The 19,225-nt window shown below is 39.5% G+C and overlaps 1 protein-coding gene across 4 annotated transcripts in view; it reads right to left on the minus strand.

The window, feature by feature from the left end:
* GLRA2 (glycine receptor alpha 2) overlaps positions 1–19,225 on the minus strand; it is a 231,225-nt gene that overhangs the window by 85,737 nt on the left and 126,263 nt on the right. The gene's annotated exons all lie outside the window — the stretch shown is intronic.

Genomic DNA, 19,225 nt, shown 5'->3' on the forward strand with positions numbered 1-19,225 from the left:
ACCATCTGGGGGAAGGGAGGAGCGCCCCCTGCCCAGGCCCACAGTCTGGGAGAAGTGAGGAGCTCCTCCGCCCAAACCCTGCCAACTGTCTGGGAAGGGTGATTCTGCCTGGCTGCCACCCCACTGGGGCGGAGGAGCGTCTCCGCCTGGCCGTGCCTACTGTCTGGGATGAGGAGGCACCTCCTTGCCCAGCTGGCCAACCATCTGGGAAGTGATGTGGCCTCTGCCCAGCCAGCACCCACCACCATGAGAGTTCTCCACCCCAGCTGCCTGGCAGTCCAGGAAGAGAGCTTCTCTGTCCAGCTACCACCATCTAGCGGAGGAGCTGCTGCCTGCCTGGCCACCCCATCTGGGAAATGAGGAGCGCCTCTGCCCAGCCTCTGTGCAACCTTCCAAGTGTGAGGTGAGCTTCGTGTGTGATCTTTTCTGTCTTCCTCAAGTTTACATTTTCAACATTAAAGTTTACTTTTTAATTGAAAGTTAAAATAAAAAAAAAAAAAAGAAACCACTTCCTTTCTTCATCAACTCCTCATCTATTCAGACTTTACCACGAGATTGCAGCAATTCAGTCATACCTTTAGGCTCCACATCTAATTCTAGTTTTCTTGCTATTTCCGCCACACATGCAGTGACTTCCTCCACGGAAGTCTCGAACCCCTCAAAGTCATCCATGAGGGTTAGAATCAACTTTTTCCAAACTCCTGTTAATATGGATATTTTGACCTCCTTCCATGAATCACAGATGTTCTCAATGGCATCTAGAATGGTAAATCCTTTCCAGAAGGTTTTCAATTTACTTTGCCTAGATCCATTGGAAGAATCACTGTCTATGGTAGCTATAGCCTTATTAAATTCATTTTTTAAAAGTAAGAATTGAAAGTCAAAAATACTCTTTGATCCATTGGCTGCAGAATAGATGTTGTATTAGCAGGCATTTAAAAAATGTTAATCTACTTGTACCTCTCCATCAGAGCTCTTGGGTGACCAGGTACATTGTCAATGACCAGTAATATTTTGAAAAGAATCTTTTTTTCTGAGCAGTGGGATCTCAACAGTGGACCTAAATATTTATTCAGGTGTTCCCTGGAGTAGCACTTTTAATTTCTTTCAATAACTTTTTCTTTGTATTCACATCTTGACTGTTTGGCACAAGAGGCCTAGCTTTCAGCGTATTCTGAATTTTGACATACGTTCCTTACTAAGCTTAATCATTTCTGGCTTTTGATTTCAAGTGAGAGATGTGCAACTCTTCCTTTCACTTGAACATGTAGACCATTGTAGGGTTATTAATTGGCCTAATTTCAATATTGCTGTGTCTCAGGGTATAGGGAAGCTTGAGGAGAGGGAGAGAGACTGGGAGATAGCTGGTTCATAGAGAGGTTAGAACACACACAACATTGATCAATTAAGTTATCATCTTACATGGGCATGGTTCCTGGTACCCCCAAACAATTACAATAGTAAAATCAAGATCACTGATCACAAATCAGCATATCAGATATAACAATAATGAATAAGTTTCAAATATTGTGAGAATTACTAAAATATGACACAGAGACAAAAAGTGAGCACATGCTTGGGAAAAGGAGTGCTTATAGACTTGCTTGGTGCAGGGTTGTGACAAATCTTTAATTTGTAGAAAATGCAATAGCTGTGAAATGCAATGAAGTTCAATAAAATGAGAGATGCCTATATATGTGGAGAGAAATGCAGAGGGACAACAAAAGCAGTGTTATTCTGTCAAGGACATCAGGATGATTTTCTGCCCTTACTTATGTCCTGTAATCCTGACTCAATTTCTGCTCAGGCAAGCAAAGCAGTGGCTAGATGACAGTCTTGGTAAAGCATACTAAGCAAAGTTGAATATGTTCTAAGTTAGGCCTTTGTGAGCTCTGACTGTCATAATTAAACACCATAGGTTGTGTGTTAAACAACAGAAAATTATTCTTTTACAGTTCGGGAAGCTGAAAGTCTGGGATCAAGGTCCCAGCATTGTCAGGTTCAGGTGAGGGTTCTCTTCCTGGCTTGTGAATGGCTGCTTTCTCATTGTGTGCTCATATAGGGGAGGGAGAGAAAGAGAGCAAGTAAGCTTTCTGGTGTCTTTTCTTACAAAGGCACTAATTCCATCATGAGAGTCCTGCTCTCATGACCTTATCTCAACCTAACTACCTCCCAGAGGGCCCCATCTTCAAATACCACCGCATTGGAGGTTAGGGTTTCAACAAGAAATTTTGGTGAGACACAAACATTTATTTCATAATAGATCTGATATTACTGGGGGATATCTGAATATAATAATATGGCATTAGGCTATATACAATCATATGTCACTTAATGTGGATACATTCTGCAAAATGTGTTGTTAGGCAGTTTTGAAGGGCAAACATTACAGATTGTATTTACACAAACCTAGACTGTATAGCCTACTACACGTCTAGGCTATATGGCATACATTATAGTTCTTAGGCTACAAACTTGTACAGCATGTTGCTTTACTGAATGCCGTAGGCAACTGTAACAAAATGGTAACTATCTGTGTATCTAAACATACCTAAACATAGAAAACACATGGTAAAAATACAGTATTATGCTTTTATGGGACCGCCATTGTATACGTGGTTCATCATTGATCAAAAACCTCATTGTGTGGTACATGACTGTATATTATAATATATAATATTTATATAATGTAATACCAATTTTACTTTGAAATTTCTGACAACTCAGATATTTACATCTAAAAAAAACTACACTGCTTTCTATTCCCAGCTTTGGAATTACAAAGTATGGGAAAACAGTTTTCTGGATTTAAATCTCCTGCTTGAATTTTATGTATTAAAAATTCTTCCCTCATGAAGCACTACAAGTTCTTTCACAAGTGATAAATGTCTTGGTGTTGGTCACATTCAACAAAAGAGTAAAAAATATATTCATGTTTGTACAAAATTATCTCAGAGATGGCACACTCTACAGCGAATATTACACTATGATAGTTGGACTCTTGAGATATATGTTCTGGACTATAGAGATCTTTACTAATGTCATAATAAGCAAAGGACATAGGAGAATTCCCTTTTTCTACCCTCCAAACAGGAACACAATTTTCAGCATCAAAATTCACAAAGGGATATTCTTTTGGTTTTTATTTATGCATCAAAGCAAAGATCCCTCCATTCACTTATTTCAGATTATAAGTGAACATTGATGAAGTCCTTAAAACAATAAAATCCCATGTCAAAGAGTTCAAGCTTGGGATGCTACAGTTAAGCTTTCTCTAGCCTTATAAATACAGGCAAATGTGGATCCTCCAGATTTCTCATTTGGGATGCAAATGAAAATAAGATCCTTGTCCACCTGGGAAAGGCGTGGAGATGGGGGAAATTGTGATGAAAGGGAAGACAAAGGAATAGACTATTATAATTAAAAATTGCAATGCACAAGCTATTTATTTATTTTTTTTTGGTCCATGGTAAATAGATTGCTGCTAGAATTTCTCAGTGGGTAGAAAGCCTGGGTGCCCAGGCTTTGTTAGAGAGGAGGCTGGAAGGAGTGGTTGGAAGCTCTCTCTGAGACAAGAGACTTCCCGAAAGTGAAAGGTACAGGGAATATTCAGATGTATTTTACCTTCCTGCCATATTTACTTGATTAACATGTCACTAAAGAACAAAAGAGCAGAAGAGAACAAGGAAACAGGGATTTTGTTTTTTTTTTTCTGAACAGAACTTAATTTGCACACCATGAAGAAAAATTGATCGTTTTCTTATGTCTGCTAGTCTGTTGAGAGTGTCCTATGTAGAAAATCAATTTCCTTGTCTCAAGTTGATTTGCCTGTTTAATTAACTTAGCAGCTTAATGGAGGCAAACATGATTAAAACACAGTTTGAAAAAGCTTTCAAAATTGTTATTTATTATATATTATAATATTTCATCAAAGATTTCCCTGTAGTAATTATGGTGTGTTTAGATTTTGTTTTCCTTGCACCAATGTTTCATTAATTATTGAAGATGATTAGTTCAGTAGTCCTGTGATAATCAGAAACTAAAATATTCCTATTAAGCTTTAATGTATGCAACACAATACTACCTGGGCTGGAATATTATTTGTCATATGAATCTGTAACTTGGTACTTTTTTGGCTTACCTAGAATTTTTGCATTGAGCAATTATTTCATTGTTGTCAACTAATTCAGAACAATGAAGTATTTTAATGATCAACTTTTAGAAAATCACTTTATTATTATTATTATACTTTAAGTAGAAAATCACTTTTTATATCTGCTTAACATTTTTAAGCTCCATGTTTTTTAGAGTAAGCAGTAAAAATCCATGTATCCTGATGAGCGGTAGGGAAGAAGACTTAGGAATATCTGGAGTCAGATTAGGCAGGTCAGAGCAAACTTAAATATTAGGAAGAAATATCATGTATTGCATTTTGGACTTTATATACTTTAAAAGTTATTATAATCTCTCAACATTAAAAATACAATTAATTTACAGTGGCTTAACTTTTTTTTTTTTTTTTAATTTATTTATTATTATTATACTTTAAGTTGTAGGTACATATTGCATAACATGCAGGTTTATTACATATGTGTATACTTGTGCCATGTTAGTCTGCTGCACCCATCAGCTTCGTCATTTACATCAGGTATAACTCCCAATGCAATCCCTCCCCTCCCCTCCCCATGATAGGCCCGATTATTGTGTGATGTTCCACGCTTTACGAGTCCAAGTGATCTTTCGTTGTTCCAGTTCCACCTATGGTGAGAGGTATGCGATTGTTTGGTTTTCTGTTCTTGTGATGGTTGCGGGAATGATGGTTTCCCAGCTGCATCCATGTCCTACAAAGGTTGCAAACTCATCACATGGCTGCATGAGTATTCCCATGGTGTATATGTGCCACATTTTCGTAATCAATCTGTCACTGATGGACTTTGGGTTGATTCAGTCTTTGCTATTGTGAATAGTGCTGCAATAAACATGCGTGTGCATGTCTTTATAGCAGCATAATTTATAATCCTTTGGGTATATCCCCAGTAATGGGATGGCTGGGTCATATGGTACATCTAGTTCTAGATCCTTGAGGAATGCATGCATACTGTTTTCCATAATGAAGTTGAACTAGTTTACAATCCACCAACAGTGTAAAAGTGTTCCTATTTCTCCACATCCTCTCCAGCACCTGTTGTTTCCTGACTTTTTAATGATAAGCCATTCTAACTGGTGTAGAGATGAGTATCTCATTGTGGTTTTGATTTGCATTTCTCTGATGGCCAGTGATGATGAGCATTTTTCATATGTCTGTTGGCTGTATGAATGTCCTCTTTTGAGAAATGTCTGTTCATATCCTTTACTTTTGATGGGGTTGTTTGTTTTTCTTGTAAATTTATTTGGAGTTCTTTGTAGGTTCTGGATATTAGCCCTTTGTCAGATGAGTAGATTGCAAAAATTTTCTCTCCCCATTCTGTAGGTTGCCTGTTCACTCTGATGAGTAGTTTCTTTTGCTGTGCAGAAGCCTCTTTTAGTTTAATTAGATCCCATTTGTCAATTTTAGCTTTGCTGCCGTTGCTTTTGGTGTTTTTAGACATGAAGTCTTTGCCCATGCCTATGTCACGAATGGTACCTACCTAGGTTTTCCTCTAGGATTTTTATGAATTATTAGGTCCTAACATTTAAGTCTCTAATCCATCTTGAATTAATTTTAAGTATAAGGAGTAAGGAAAAAGATCCAGTTTGGCTTTCTACTGATGGCTAGCCAATTTTCCCAGCACCATTTATTAAATAGAATCCTTTCCCCATTTCTTGTTTCTCAGGTTTGTCAAAGATCAGATGGCTGTAGATGTGTGGTATTATTTCTGAGGACTCTGTTCTGTTCCATTGGTCTATATCTCTGTTTTGGTACCAATTGCCATGCTGTTTTGATTTTCATAGCCTTGTAGTATAGTTTGAAGTCAGGTGGCGTGATGCCTCCAGCTTTGTTCTTTTGACTTAGGATTGTCTTGGAATCGCGGGCTCTTTTTTGGTTCCATATGAACTTTAAAGCAGTTTTTCCAATTCTGTGAAGAAACTTTCATTGGTAGCTTGATGGGGATGGCATTTGAATCTATAAATTACAACCCGGGCAGTATGGCCATTTTCCGATATTGATTCTTCTATCCATGAGCATGGTATGTTCTTCCATTTGTTTGTGTCCTCTTTTATTTCACTGAGCAGTGGTTTGTAGTTCTCCTTGAAGAGGTCCTTTACATCCCTTGTAAAGTTGGATTCCTAGGTATTTGATTCTCTTTGAGCTTAATTGTGAATGGAAGTTCATTCCTTGATTTGGCTCTGTTTGTCTGTTATTGGTGTATAAGAATGCTTGTGATTTTTGCATTAATTTTGTATCCTGAGACTTTGCTGAAGTTGCTTATCAGCTTAAAATTTTGGGCTGAGACAATGGGGTTTTCTAAATATACAATCATGTCATCTGCAAACAGGGACAATTTGACTTCTTCTTTTCCTAACTGAATACCCCTGATTTCTTTCTCTTGCCTAATTGCCCTAGCCAGAACTTCCAACACTATGTTGAATAGAATTGGTGAGAGGGCATCCCACAATAACTGTGCCAGTTTTCAAAGGAATTTTTCCAGTTTTGCCCATTCAGTATGATATTGGCTGTGGGTTTTATCATAAATAGCTCTTATTATTTTGAGGAATTCACGTTCCATCAATACGAATTTATTGAAGCGTTTTTAGCATGAAGGGCTGTTGAATTTTTGTCAAAAGCCTTTTCTGCATCTATTAGCAAGAGATATCATGGTTCTTGTCTTTGGTTCTGTTTATATGCTGGATTATGTTTATTGATTTCTGAATGTTGAACCAGCCTTGCATCCCAAGGGATGAAACCCCACTTGATCATGGTGGATAAGCTTTTGATGTGTTGTTGAATCGGTTTTGCCAGTATTTTGTGAGGATTTTTTGCATCGATGTTCATCAGGGATATTGGTCACAAAATTCTCTTTTTTGTGTGTCTCTGCCAGGCTTTGGGCATCAGGATGATGTTGGCCTCATAAAAATGAGTTAGGGAGGATTCCCTCTTTTCTATTGATTGGAATAGTTTCCAGAAGGAATGGTACCAACTCCTCCTTCTTTCTGGTAGGAATTCAGCTGTGAATCCATCTGGTCCTGGACTTTTTGGTTGGTAGGCTATTAGTGGTGCCTCAATTTCAGAGCCACTATTGGTCTATTCAGAGGATTCAACTTCTTCCTGGTTTGATGCTTGGAAGAGTGTAAGTGTCAGGAAATTATCCATTTCTTCTAAGGTTTTTCCAGTTTATTTGCGTAGAGGTGTTTATACCCCTATTCTCTGATGGTAGTTTGTATTTCTGTGGGGTCGGTGGTGATATCCCCTTTATCATTTTAGTCGCGTCCCGATTTGATTCTTCTCTCTTTTCTTCTTTATTAGTCTTGCTAGTGGTCATCGAATTTTGTTGATCTTTTTCAAAAACCAACTCCTGGATTCATTGATTTTTTTGGAGGGTTTTTTTCTGTCTCTATCTCCTTCAGTTCTGCTCTGATCTTGGATTATTTCTTGCCTTCTGCTAGCTTTGGAATGTGTTTGCTCTTGCTTCTCTAGTTCTTTTTTTTAGTGCGATGTTAGAGTGTCAATTTTGATCTTTCCTGCTTTCTTGTGGGCATTTTAGTGCTATAAATTTCCCTCTGCACTGCTTTTAAATGTGTCCCAGAGATTCTGGTATGTTGTATCTTTGTTCTCATTGGTTCAAAGAACATCTTTATTTCTGCCTTCATTTCGTTATGTACCCAGAAGTAGTCATTCAGGAGCAGGTTGTTCAGTTTCCATGTAGTTGGCGGTTTTGATTGAGTTTCTTAGTCCTGAGTTCTAGTTTGATTGCACTGTGGTCCTGAGAGACAGTTTGTTATAATTTCTGTTCTTGTACATTTGCTGAGAAGTGCTTTACTTTAATTATATGGTCAATTTTGGAGTAAGTGCGATGTGGTGCTGAAGATGTATATTCTGTTGATTTGGGGTGAGAGTTCTATAGATGTCTATTAGGTCTGCTTGCTGCAGAGATGAGTTCAATTCCTGGACATCCTTGTTAACTTTCTGTCTCGTTGATCTGTCCTAATGTTGACAGTGGAGTGTTGAAGTCTCCCATTATTATTGTATGGGAGTCTAAGTCTCTTTTGTAAGTCTCCCCTAAGGACTTGCTTTATGAATGGGTGCTCCTGTATTGGGTGCATATATATTTAGGATGGTTAGCTCTTCCTGTTGAATTGATCCTTGACCATTATGTAATGGCCTTCTTTGTCTCTTTTGATCTTTGATGGTTTAAAGTCTATTTTATCGAGACTAAGGATTGCAACCTGCTTTTTGTTCTCCATTTTGTAGTAAATCTTCCTCCATCCCTTTATTTTGAGCCTATGTGTCTCTGCATGTGAGATGGGTCTCCTGAATACAGCAGACTGATGGATCTTGACTCTTTATCCGGTTGCCAGTCTGTGTCTTTTCATTGGAGCATTTAGTCCATTTACATTTAAGGTTAAGATTATTTATGTGTAGACTTGATCCTGCCATTATGATATTAACTGGATTTATTTTGCATAGATTAGTTGATGCAGTTTCTTCCTAGCCTCGATGGTCTTTACATTTTGGCATGTTTTGCAATGGCTGGTACGGTTGCTTTCCATGTTGATGCTTCCTTCAGGGGTCTCTTGTAGGCAGGCCTAGTGGTGACAAAATCTCTAAGCATTTGCTTATCTGTAAAAGATTTTTATTTCTCCTTCACTTATGAAACTTAGTTTGGCTGGATATGAAATTCTGGGTTTAAAATTCTTTTAAGAATGCTGAATGTTGGCCCCACTCTCTTCTGGCTTGGAGGTTTCTGCTCAGAGAGATCTCTGCTGTGAGTCTGATGGGCTTCCCTTTGTGGGTAACCGACCTTTCTCTCTGCTGCCCTTAAGATTTTTCCTTCATTTCAACTTTGGTGAATCTGGCAATTATGTGTCTTGGAGTTGCTCTTCTGAGGGTATCTTTGTGGCGTTCTCTGTATTTCCTGGATTTGAATGTTGGCTTGGCCTGCCCTAGGTTGGGAAGTTCTCCTGGATGATATCCTGAAGAGTGTTTTTCCAACTTGGTTCCATTTTCCCCCCCTCACTTTCAGGCACCCCAATCAGGCCAATGATTTGGTCTTTTTTACATAATCCATACTTCTTACCAGGCTTTGTTCATTCTTTTTTCTTCTTTTTTTCTTTTGGTTCTCTTCTGCGCTTCATTTCATTCATTTGATCCTCAATGGCTGATACTCTTTCTTCCAGTTCCGAGTGGAGTTTACTGAAGCTTGTGCATTTGTCACATTATTTCGTGTCATGGTTTTCATCTCTTTCATTTAGTTTATGACCTTCTCTGCATTAATTAGTCTAGCAGTCAATTCTTCCACTTTTTTTTTCCAAGATTTTTTGAACAACAAACAGATGCGTAATTCCTCCTTTAGCTCTAAGAAATTTGATGGACTGAGAAACCTTCTTCTCTCATCTGGAAGTCAAGTCATTTCCGTCCAGCTTTGATCCCATTGCTGGCGATGAGCTGCGCTCCTTTGCGAGGGGAATGTGCTCTTATTTTTTGAATTTCCAGCTTTTCTGCCCTGCTTTTTCCCCATCTTTTGTGGTTTATCTGCCTCTGGTCTTTGATGATGGTGATGTACTGATGGGTTTTGGTGTAGGTGTCATCCTGTTTGATAGTTTTCCTTCTAACAGTCAGGACCCTCAGCTATGGAGTCTGTTAGGGGTGCTTGAGGTCCACTCCAGACCCCTGTTTGCCACAGGTATCAGCAGCAGGGCTGCAGAAGATGAGGAGAATATTTCTGAACAGAGTGTACCTGTCTGATTCTTGCTGGAGAGCTTCCTCTCAGAGGGGTATACCCTGTGAGGTGTGGGGTGTCAGACTGCCCCTAGTGGGGATGTCTCCCAGTTAGGCTACTCAGGGGTCAGGGACCCACTTGAGCGAGCAGTCTGTCCCGTTCTCGAATCTCAGCCTCCGTGTTGGGAGCTCCACTGCTCTCTTCAAAGCTGTCCAGGCCAAGAGTGGATTTCGTCTGCAGAGGAGTTTTCTGCTGCTTTGTTGTTGTTGTGTAGCTGTGCCCTGTCCCCAGAGGTGGAGTCTACAGAGAGACCAGGCAGGTTTCCTTGAGCTGCTGTGAGCTCCACCCAGTTGGAGCTTCCCAGCAGCTTTGTTCACCCAAGCCTCAGCAATGGCCGAGCCCCTCCCCAACCATGCTGCCTTGCGGTAGATCACGAACTGCTGTGCTAGCAATGAGGGGAGGCTCGTGGTGATGGGACCCTCCGGCCAGGTGTGGGATATGATCTCCTGTGGTGTGCCTGTTTGCTTAAAGCAATGTTGGGGTGGGAGTTACCGATTTTCCAGGTGTTGTGTGTCTCAGTTCCCCTGGCTAGGAAAAGGGATTCCCTTCCCCCTTAACAGCCCCAGGTGAAATGATGCCTGCGCCCTGCCTCCTTCGCTGGTCGGGCTGCAGCAGCTGACCAGCACCGATCGTCCGGCACTCCCCAGTGAGATGAACCCAGTACCTCAGTTGAAAATGCAGAAATCACGGGTCTTCTGTGTCGCTGGCGCTGGGAGTTGGAGACTGGAGCTGTTCCTATTCGGCCATCTTGCTCCGCCCCCCCTACAGTGGCTTAACTTTTTTAAATTACAAGGTTGTGAGTTTATTCTTCTCCTTCTCTAATTCTTGCTAGATGTACTGTATCTGCATTGTCAGAACATAAAGCCATTATTTACTATGTTTTCTTCTTTATAGCCATAATTTAGTTTTAGTTCTGTAGGTACACATATATTTAATGATCACCACCAGTCCTTACATTCTTAAAGTTCATAGTATAGATACACTACAGTATTCATAGTCATTCTACTACTGATGGAATTTGGGTTGTGTATTTGGGAATATTGTAAAAAAAATACTACTCTGAACATTCATATACAAATCTCTGTGTAGATGTATATTTTAATATTTCTTGGGTAAATACCTAGGAATAGGATCATTGTGTTACATGGTAAGTATATTTTATTTCTTCTTATTATTTTTTGAGATGGAGTCTCGCTCTGTCGCCAGGCTGGAGTGCAGTGGTGCAATCTCGGCTCACTGCAACCTTGCCTCCTGGGTTCAAGCAATTCTCCTGCCTCAGCCTCCAGAGTAGCTGGGACTACAGGCACGTGCCACCACGCCCAGCTAATTTTTCTATTTTTAGTAGAGATGGGGTTTCACCATGTTGGTCAGGATGGTCTCAATCTCTTGACCTCATGATTCACCCACCTCGGTCTTGCAAAGTGCTGGGATTACAGGCGTGAGCCACTGCACCCAGCCATATTTTTTAATTTTATAATTTGCTACCACATTATTTTTAAACATTTTGCATTTCCACCAGAAGTGCATGAGGATTTCAGTTACTCCACATTCTCACCAACATTAGATTTAATCATTCTTTTAAACATTAACTATTCTAGTAGGTGTATAATGATATCTCATGATTTTATTTTGCATTAACCTAGTACTAATGATATTGAGCATTAAATTGTTAAATTTAAGTTAAATTAAGCTAAATTGGCCATTTGTATACCTTCTTTGGCAGGGTCTGTTGAAATTTTTTGGCCCATTGTTTTACTGGGTTCTTTCCCTTGTTGCTGAATTTTAAGAGCTCTTTTTTGTGTTTTGGATATAAGCATTCTATTCAGTTATGTCAGATATCAGTCTTACAAATATCTTCTCCAAGTATATGGCTTGCTTTTGCATTTTCTTAAATGTTAGTTTAATTTTAATAGTCTATTTTATCATTTTTTAATGGTTTGTGCTTTTTTGTGATCTGAGAAGACTTTCTCTAACCCAATGTCTCAAAGACTTTCCCTGCTGTTTTCTTCTAGAAGTTAATAATTTTAGTCACTTTATTTAGATCTATGTTCATTCAAGATTTAGTTCAAATATCATTTCCCCTGTGATTCTTCCAGGAAGAGTTCATCAAACCCTCTGTATTTTCATAATATCATATGTACACTTACCTTCGAGTACGAGATATTTATTTAAATGTTCATTTTCCCCACTAGACTGCAAGCTTCAGTGCATAGTGATAAGTCTTATTTGTTTGTGTAAAATGCCTAGACCATGCCTAATAAATAATAGGCTCTCAATAAGTACTTGTTAAATAAACGAATGAATATAATTATATTAATTTATTAAATATTTTTACAAAGCATTTTTGCATCAACTTTTCATTAAAATCTCACAAGAATTCCATGAAGCAAACATTATGTTACTTCCATGTTATAAACTATTGTTGGCTTTTCAAAGCCTAATGAATTAAGATCAGACTGTTTAGCCTGGCATTTAAAGGATTCTATGATATTATCCTCCAACCTTTCCAGCTTTGTTTTTCACTATTTCCTTTTACATATCCATTGCAATACTTAAATTGGACAATTCATTTTTCTTCATCTATGCCCTTAATTTCTACTTTTTTACATTCATTCAAGCTATCTCTTTCACCTTAAAATTATCTCTACTTCATTTCTCCCTAAGAATATCCTAGCCGTCTCAAAAGCCACCATTTTTATGTTCCTTCCCATGATCTGACTAGATAAATGACCACATAAACGTGAATGCTTCTTCGTCTACATAACCACAAACATCCATCCATCTTTACCTTAAATAAATGGTGTTTTTCCTTAGCTTCCTACCATTTTTCTCTTAATACCTATTCTCCTGACTTGTAGCATGTTTTCCTCTATTAGCAGGGTCCCATTGGTCTCCTGTTTTCCCTTTCTCCAAATTGCCCTTTCAGCCTTATGTATACACGGACTGGGAGTTATAAGAAATGGATTCCGACTCTGGTACTGCCAAGCACTGGTGGTAGGGCTTGGACATTTAGTTGCCTCCTTTGTAAAGGAGATCTACTCCTGCCTGTCTTTGAAGGCTGCTCTGGAAATTAATAATACAATGGGTGGGAAAGTCATTTGTAAATTTAACATGTTATACAAACTATTATAATCATGATTGAAATCAGCCTTTAGCTTAAATTCATGCATCTCTCAACCCCACAGTTGAAGACAAATGTTTGGGACAAATGTGTTCTGGGGCGCCCACATTGGTGTTCCTTCCAATGGTTCTTGGCTCCTGAATCTCCCTGTACCAAGGTGAACCCTGAGCTTGTAACTCTCCTGGTTCCTTCTGCACTTTTCTCTGTGTTTAATTAGATGCTTTTGGATCCCTCTGTGCACTGCCCAACATCTGTTCATGCTTCCCTGTGTCAGGCTCTGTACAGCTAATGTGAAGGCGGAATGTTGACCTATTTTGCCTGATTTAATCAGGTTTTGCAGTTGTAAAACCCTGACCCAAGGTGGCTGTCACTGTCTTTTACAATGTCCTGGGACACATATGGCAAGAAGGGAAAGTGGAAGCCCAGAGTAAACAGTCACTTCTTATTTTTAACACAATTAAAGGATCGTGCCTCCCTAGGTAAAGCTGTGAGATTATTGCCACTGGGATGCACACCCTGCTCCACTAATTGATTCTCTCTACCTTTGTTAAACTCCCACTCTCGACTATATCACCCTAAGTCTTCTCTATCGTATGTCTACCTGCACATCCCAGTTATCCTCTTTCAAGTCCACTGGACTGGTATGAGACTGAGACTGGCTCCTCAAATTAAGTTTACTTTGCTGACTTCCTATCACAAGAAAGGTTTGAATTAGTTATTTAGTGATACAAGGAGAAGTTGCAGTTAAAAGTGCAGTCTTTGGAGATTTTCTGAATTCAAATTCTAGCTCTGCCATACGTCCTTTCTGAAGATAGCAAGTTATTGAGGTTCACTTACCTCAGTTTATGAAACTATAAAATGGAATAGTAATAGTCCCTACCTCATTTTTTGTTTGATTACATGAGTTAATTAAAAGAGTAATCAGGTAAAGAATTCAGAACAATACCCAGTACCAAGTAAGCAGTCAATACAAGTACAGCATTTTGTGCCCATTAAAGGAACCTAGAATGGAACCATAATGCACATGGCTACAGAATTATAAATCTCTAAGTTCTCATCTTGTCCCTGCCACTTACTGGCTATGCAGTCTAAGTCTAGATAATTAATCTCTGTAGGCTTGAATTTCTTCATATATAATAGCAGTATATTCACCATATGGGGTTGTGTTAAGCATTAAATAACATAATATGTAGAAATCATTTTTAGAACAGGACTTGGTACATAATTGGCATGCAATTAAATTGGCTATTTTTATTTCTTATGATAATGTAATTCCCCTCCCTAACTACTTAGTCATGGTCTTCTGGAGCACTGTCCAACTGTTTCTACTTTTTCCAGAGGGAGGGCTTTAATGATGTATTTGTCAGTCAGGTTGGAAGGTAGAAGAGCTATTTTTTTGTAGACTAAATTTGTGATACTTCTCAGCTCACAGAGGATCAATGGAGGTATTATACAAGGAAGACAGCAAAGCATGGGAATAGGCAAACAAATGGGCAGTTTTAATTAACCCAACAGATGAAAGCCCTTTAATTATTGTTCAAGGCACATCATCTCACTCTGTGGGAAAGCAAATTATCTAATGATGCACCAAGTCCAGCAAGCCCCAAGTGGACTCTTCCAAAAGCTGTGGTGTGTTCTTGCTCTGGTTTTTCCTTTAGGTTAATTGCAAAGAGGTGAGATAATGAATTAGAGTTATGTTTTGTTTGGATCTATGTTCAAAGTATTTTGCTTTGAAAAATGGCTCTGCCATTTGCATGTATATTTGGGCATGGTGTCTAATTATGGGCTCAGAAGAAAGGAGAGAAAATAGAGTTTACTGTCATTTCTCCATAATTTTCTCAGTTTTCTACTGATAAGTAGATAATCCATCCCAGAGGAAGATACTGGGAAATAGAACCCAATAAAAATATGAATGATGTGCAGCCATCAGGAATGGAGAAGAGGAAAATGAAGGCATCAACTAAATTCTCACCTTTACTAGTATAAGGAAAGGAAGACTGTGTATTAGACACTTTGATCTGTATGTAAAGGTTTATGGCTCAAATCAAGGAAATATATACCCTCCACCCTCCAATCATCGTTTGTCTACCCAAGTCAATTAATCAAACCATGCACAGAGCAAACATGGAGTTTCTGTTCATCTTCACCTACCTATGCTATTCATATGGATCATGGAAGTCACATCTGTTCTTTAAAACCAACATTTCTCATTAATGACCATATAGTAAAGTTGTGCAGGCCACAACTTTATTCGTGATACAAATCAAATTGTTCTTCACATAAAGATGAAGGCTTGGGGGGCACCCAAGATGGCTGAATAGGAACAGCTCCAGCCTCCAGCTCCCAGCGTGAGCGACACAGAAGACATGTGATTTCTGCATTTTCAACTGAGACGTCAGGTTCATCTCACTAGGGCGTGTCGGCCAGTTGGTGCTGGTCAACGGGTGCAGCCCGACTAGCAACAGCTGAAGCAGGGTGAGGCATCCCCTCACCTGGGAAGTGCAAGGGGGAAGGGAGTTCCTTTTCCTAGCCAAGGGAAACTGAGATGCACAACACCTGCAAAATCGGGTAACTCACACCTAATACTGCATTTTATCAAGGGTCTTAGCAAACGGCACACCAGGAGATCATATCCCACACCTGGCCCGGAGGGTCCCATGCCCATGGAGCCTCCCTCATTGCTGGCACAGCAGTCTGAGATCTAACTGCAAGGTGGCAGCAAGGCTGCCATTGCTGAGGCTTAAGTAGGTAAACAAAGCCACTGGGAAGCTCGAATTGGGTGGAGCCCACCACAGCTCAATGAGGCCTGCCTGCCTCTGTAGACCCCACCTCTGGGAACAGGGCATAGCTAAACAAAAAGCAGCAGAAACCTCTGCAGATGTAAAAGTCCCTGTCTGACAGCTTTGAAGAGAGCAGTGGTTCTCCCAGCACGGAAGTTGAGAACTGAGAATGGACAGACTGCCTGCTCAAGTGGGTCCCTGACCCCTGAGTAGCCTAACTGGGAGACATTCCCGACTAGGTGCAGACCGACACCTCACACCTCACACAGCTGCGTACACCTCTGAGATGAAGCTTCCAGAGCAAGAATCAGACAGCAACACTCGCTGTTCAGCAATATTCTATCTTCTGCAGCCTCTGCTGCTGATACCCAGGCAAACAGGGTCTGCAGTGCACCTCAAGCAAACTCCAACAGACCTACAGCTGAGGGTCCTGACCGTTAGAAGGAAAACTAACAAAAAGAAAGGACACCCACACCAAAACCCTGTCAGTACATCACCATCATCAAAGACCAAAGGCAGATAAAACCACAAAGATGGGGAAAAAGCAGTGCAGAAAAGCTGGAAATTCAAAAAATCATAGCGCATCTCCCCCTCCAAAGGAACACAGCTCATCGCCAGCAACGGATCAAAGCTGGCTGGAGAATGACTTTGACGAGTTGAGAGAAGAGGGCTTCAGTCGATCAAACTTCTCAGAGCTAAAGGAGGAACTATGTACCCAGCACAAAGAAACTCAAAACCTTGATAAAAGAATGGATGAATGGATAACTAGAATAATCAATGCAGAGAGGACCATAAAAGAACTGATAGAGATGAAAACCATGACACAAGAACTACGTGACAAATGCACAAGCTTCAGTAACTGACTCAATCAACTGCAAGAAAGAGTATCAGCAATTGAAGATCAAATGAATGAAATGAAGCGAGAAGAGAAGTGTAGAGAAAAAAGGGTAAAAAGAAATGAACAAAGCCTCCAACAAATATGGGATTATGTGAAAAGACCAAATCTATGTCTGATTGGTGTGCCTGAAAGTGACGGGGAAAATGGAACCAAGTTGGAAAACACTCTGCAGGATATCATCCAGGAGAACTTCCCCAACCTAGTAAGGTAGGCCAACATTCAAATTCAGGAAATACAGAGAATGCCACAAAGATACTCCTCAAGAAGAGCAACTCAAAGACACAGAGTTGTCAGATTCAGCGAAGTTGAAATGAAGGAAAAAATGTTAAGGGCAGCCAGAGAGAAAGATTGGGTTACCCACAAAGGGAAGCCCATAAGACAAACAGCAGATCTCTCGGCAGAAACTCTACAAGCCAGAAGAGAGTGGGGGCCAATATTCAACATGCTTAAAGAATTTTCAACCCAGAATTTCATACCCAGCCAAACTAAGTTTCATAAGTGAAGGAGAAATAAAATCCTTTACAGACAAGCAAATGCTGAGAGATTTTGTCACCACCAGGCCTGCCCTACAAGAGATCCTGAAGGAAGCACTAAACATGGAAAGGAACAACTGGTACCAGCCATTGCAAAAACATGCCAAAATGTAAAGACCATGGATGCTGGGAAGAAACTGCATCAACTAACGAGCAAAATAACCAGGTAATATCACAATGACAGGACCAAGTTCACACATAACAATATTAACCTTAAATGTAAATGGACTAAATGGTCCAATTAAAAGACACAGACTGGCAAACTGGATAAAGAGTCAAGACCCATCAGTTTGCTGTATTCAAGAGACCTATCTCATATCCAGAGACACACATAGGCTCAAAATAAAGGGATGGAGGAAGATCTACCAAGCAAATGGAAAACAAAAATCAAAAAGCAGGGGTTGCAATCCTAGTCTCTGATAAAACAGACTTTAAACCATCAAAGATCAAAACAGACAAAGAAGGCCATTACATAGTAAGGGATCAGTTCAAACAAGAAGAGCTAACTATCCTAATTATATACACACCCCAACACAGGAGCACCAAAATTCATAAAGCAAAGTCCTTGAGAGACACAAAGGGTGAATACATACAATAATAATGGGGAGACTTTATACTAGCAATGTTGACATTAGACAGATCAATGGAACAAGAAAGTTAACAAAGGATATCCAGGAATTGAACTCAACTCTGCACCAAGCAAACCTAATGGGCATCTACAGAACTCTCTACCCCCAAATCAGCAGAATATACACATTTCTTCTCAGCACCACACCACACTTATTCCCAAAATTATTACATAGTTGGAAGTAAAAGCCTCCTCAACAAATGCCAAAAAGGCGAAAGTATAACAAACTCTCTCAGACCACAGAAAAGTGCAAAAGAAACGAGAACTCAGGACTAAAACTCCAATCTGCTTTCAACTACATGAAGCTGAACAACCTGCTCTGAACCCAAGCTACTGGGTACATAACAAAATGAAGGCAAATAAAGATATTTTAAAACCAATGAAACAAAGATGTACAAGAATCTCTGGGACACACATTTAAAGCAGTGTGTGAGAGGAAATTTATATAGCACTAACTGCCCACGAGAGAAAGCAGGAAAGATCTAAAATTGACACCCTAACATCACAATTAAAGAACTAGAGAAGCAAAAACAAACACATCCGAAAGCTAGCAGAAGGCAAGGAAATAACTAAAACAGAGCAGAACTGAGAAAGGAGATAGAGAACTACAAAAACCCTCCAAAAATCAATGAATCCAGGAGCTGGTTTTTGAAAAAGATCTCAAAATTAATGAAATGCATTTCCTAACCAAATTAATAAAGAAGAAAAGAGAAAAGAATCAATAAATGCAATAAAAATGATAAGGGATATCATCACCAACCCCCACAGAAATACAAATACCATCAGAGAATGCTATATAAACACCTCATAAATAAACTACAGAAAACCTAGAAGAAATGGACAATTTCCTGGACGCCCACCTCCCAGGCCAAATGGGAAGAAGTTGAATCCTGAATGAATAGCAGGCTGTGAAATTGTGGCAATAATTAATAGCCTACCATAAAAATTCAGGATAGTGGATTCACAGCTGAATTCTGCCAGAGTACAAGGAGGCAGTACCATTAGCTTCTGAAACTGTTCCAATCAATGAAAAGATGGAGTCTCCTAACTCATTTTGTAGAACCAGCATCATCCTGATACAAAAGCCCACAGAGACACAACAAAAAGAGAATTTTGGCCAATATCCTGATGAACATCGATGCAAAAATCCTCAATAAAATACTGGCAAGTGAATCAGCAGCACATCAAAAAGCTTATCCTGCATGATCAAATTGGGCTTCATCCCTGGATGCAAGGCTGATTTCAACATTCATAAATCAATAAATGTAATCCAGCATATAAACAGAACCAAAGACAAAACACATGATTATCTCAATAGATGCAGAAAAGGCCTTTGACAAAAGGAAAA

This window comes from Papio anubis, chromosome X (assembly GCF_008728515.1).
Source record: "Papio anubis isolate 15944 chromosome X, Panubis1.0, whole genome shotgun sequence".
In the NCBI taxonomy this organism is placed as follows: domain Eukaryota; kingdom Metazoa; phylum Chordata; class Mammalia; order Primates; family Cercopithecidae; genus Papio; species Papio anubis.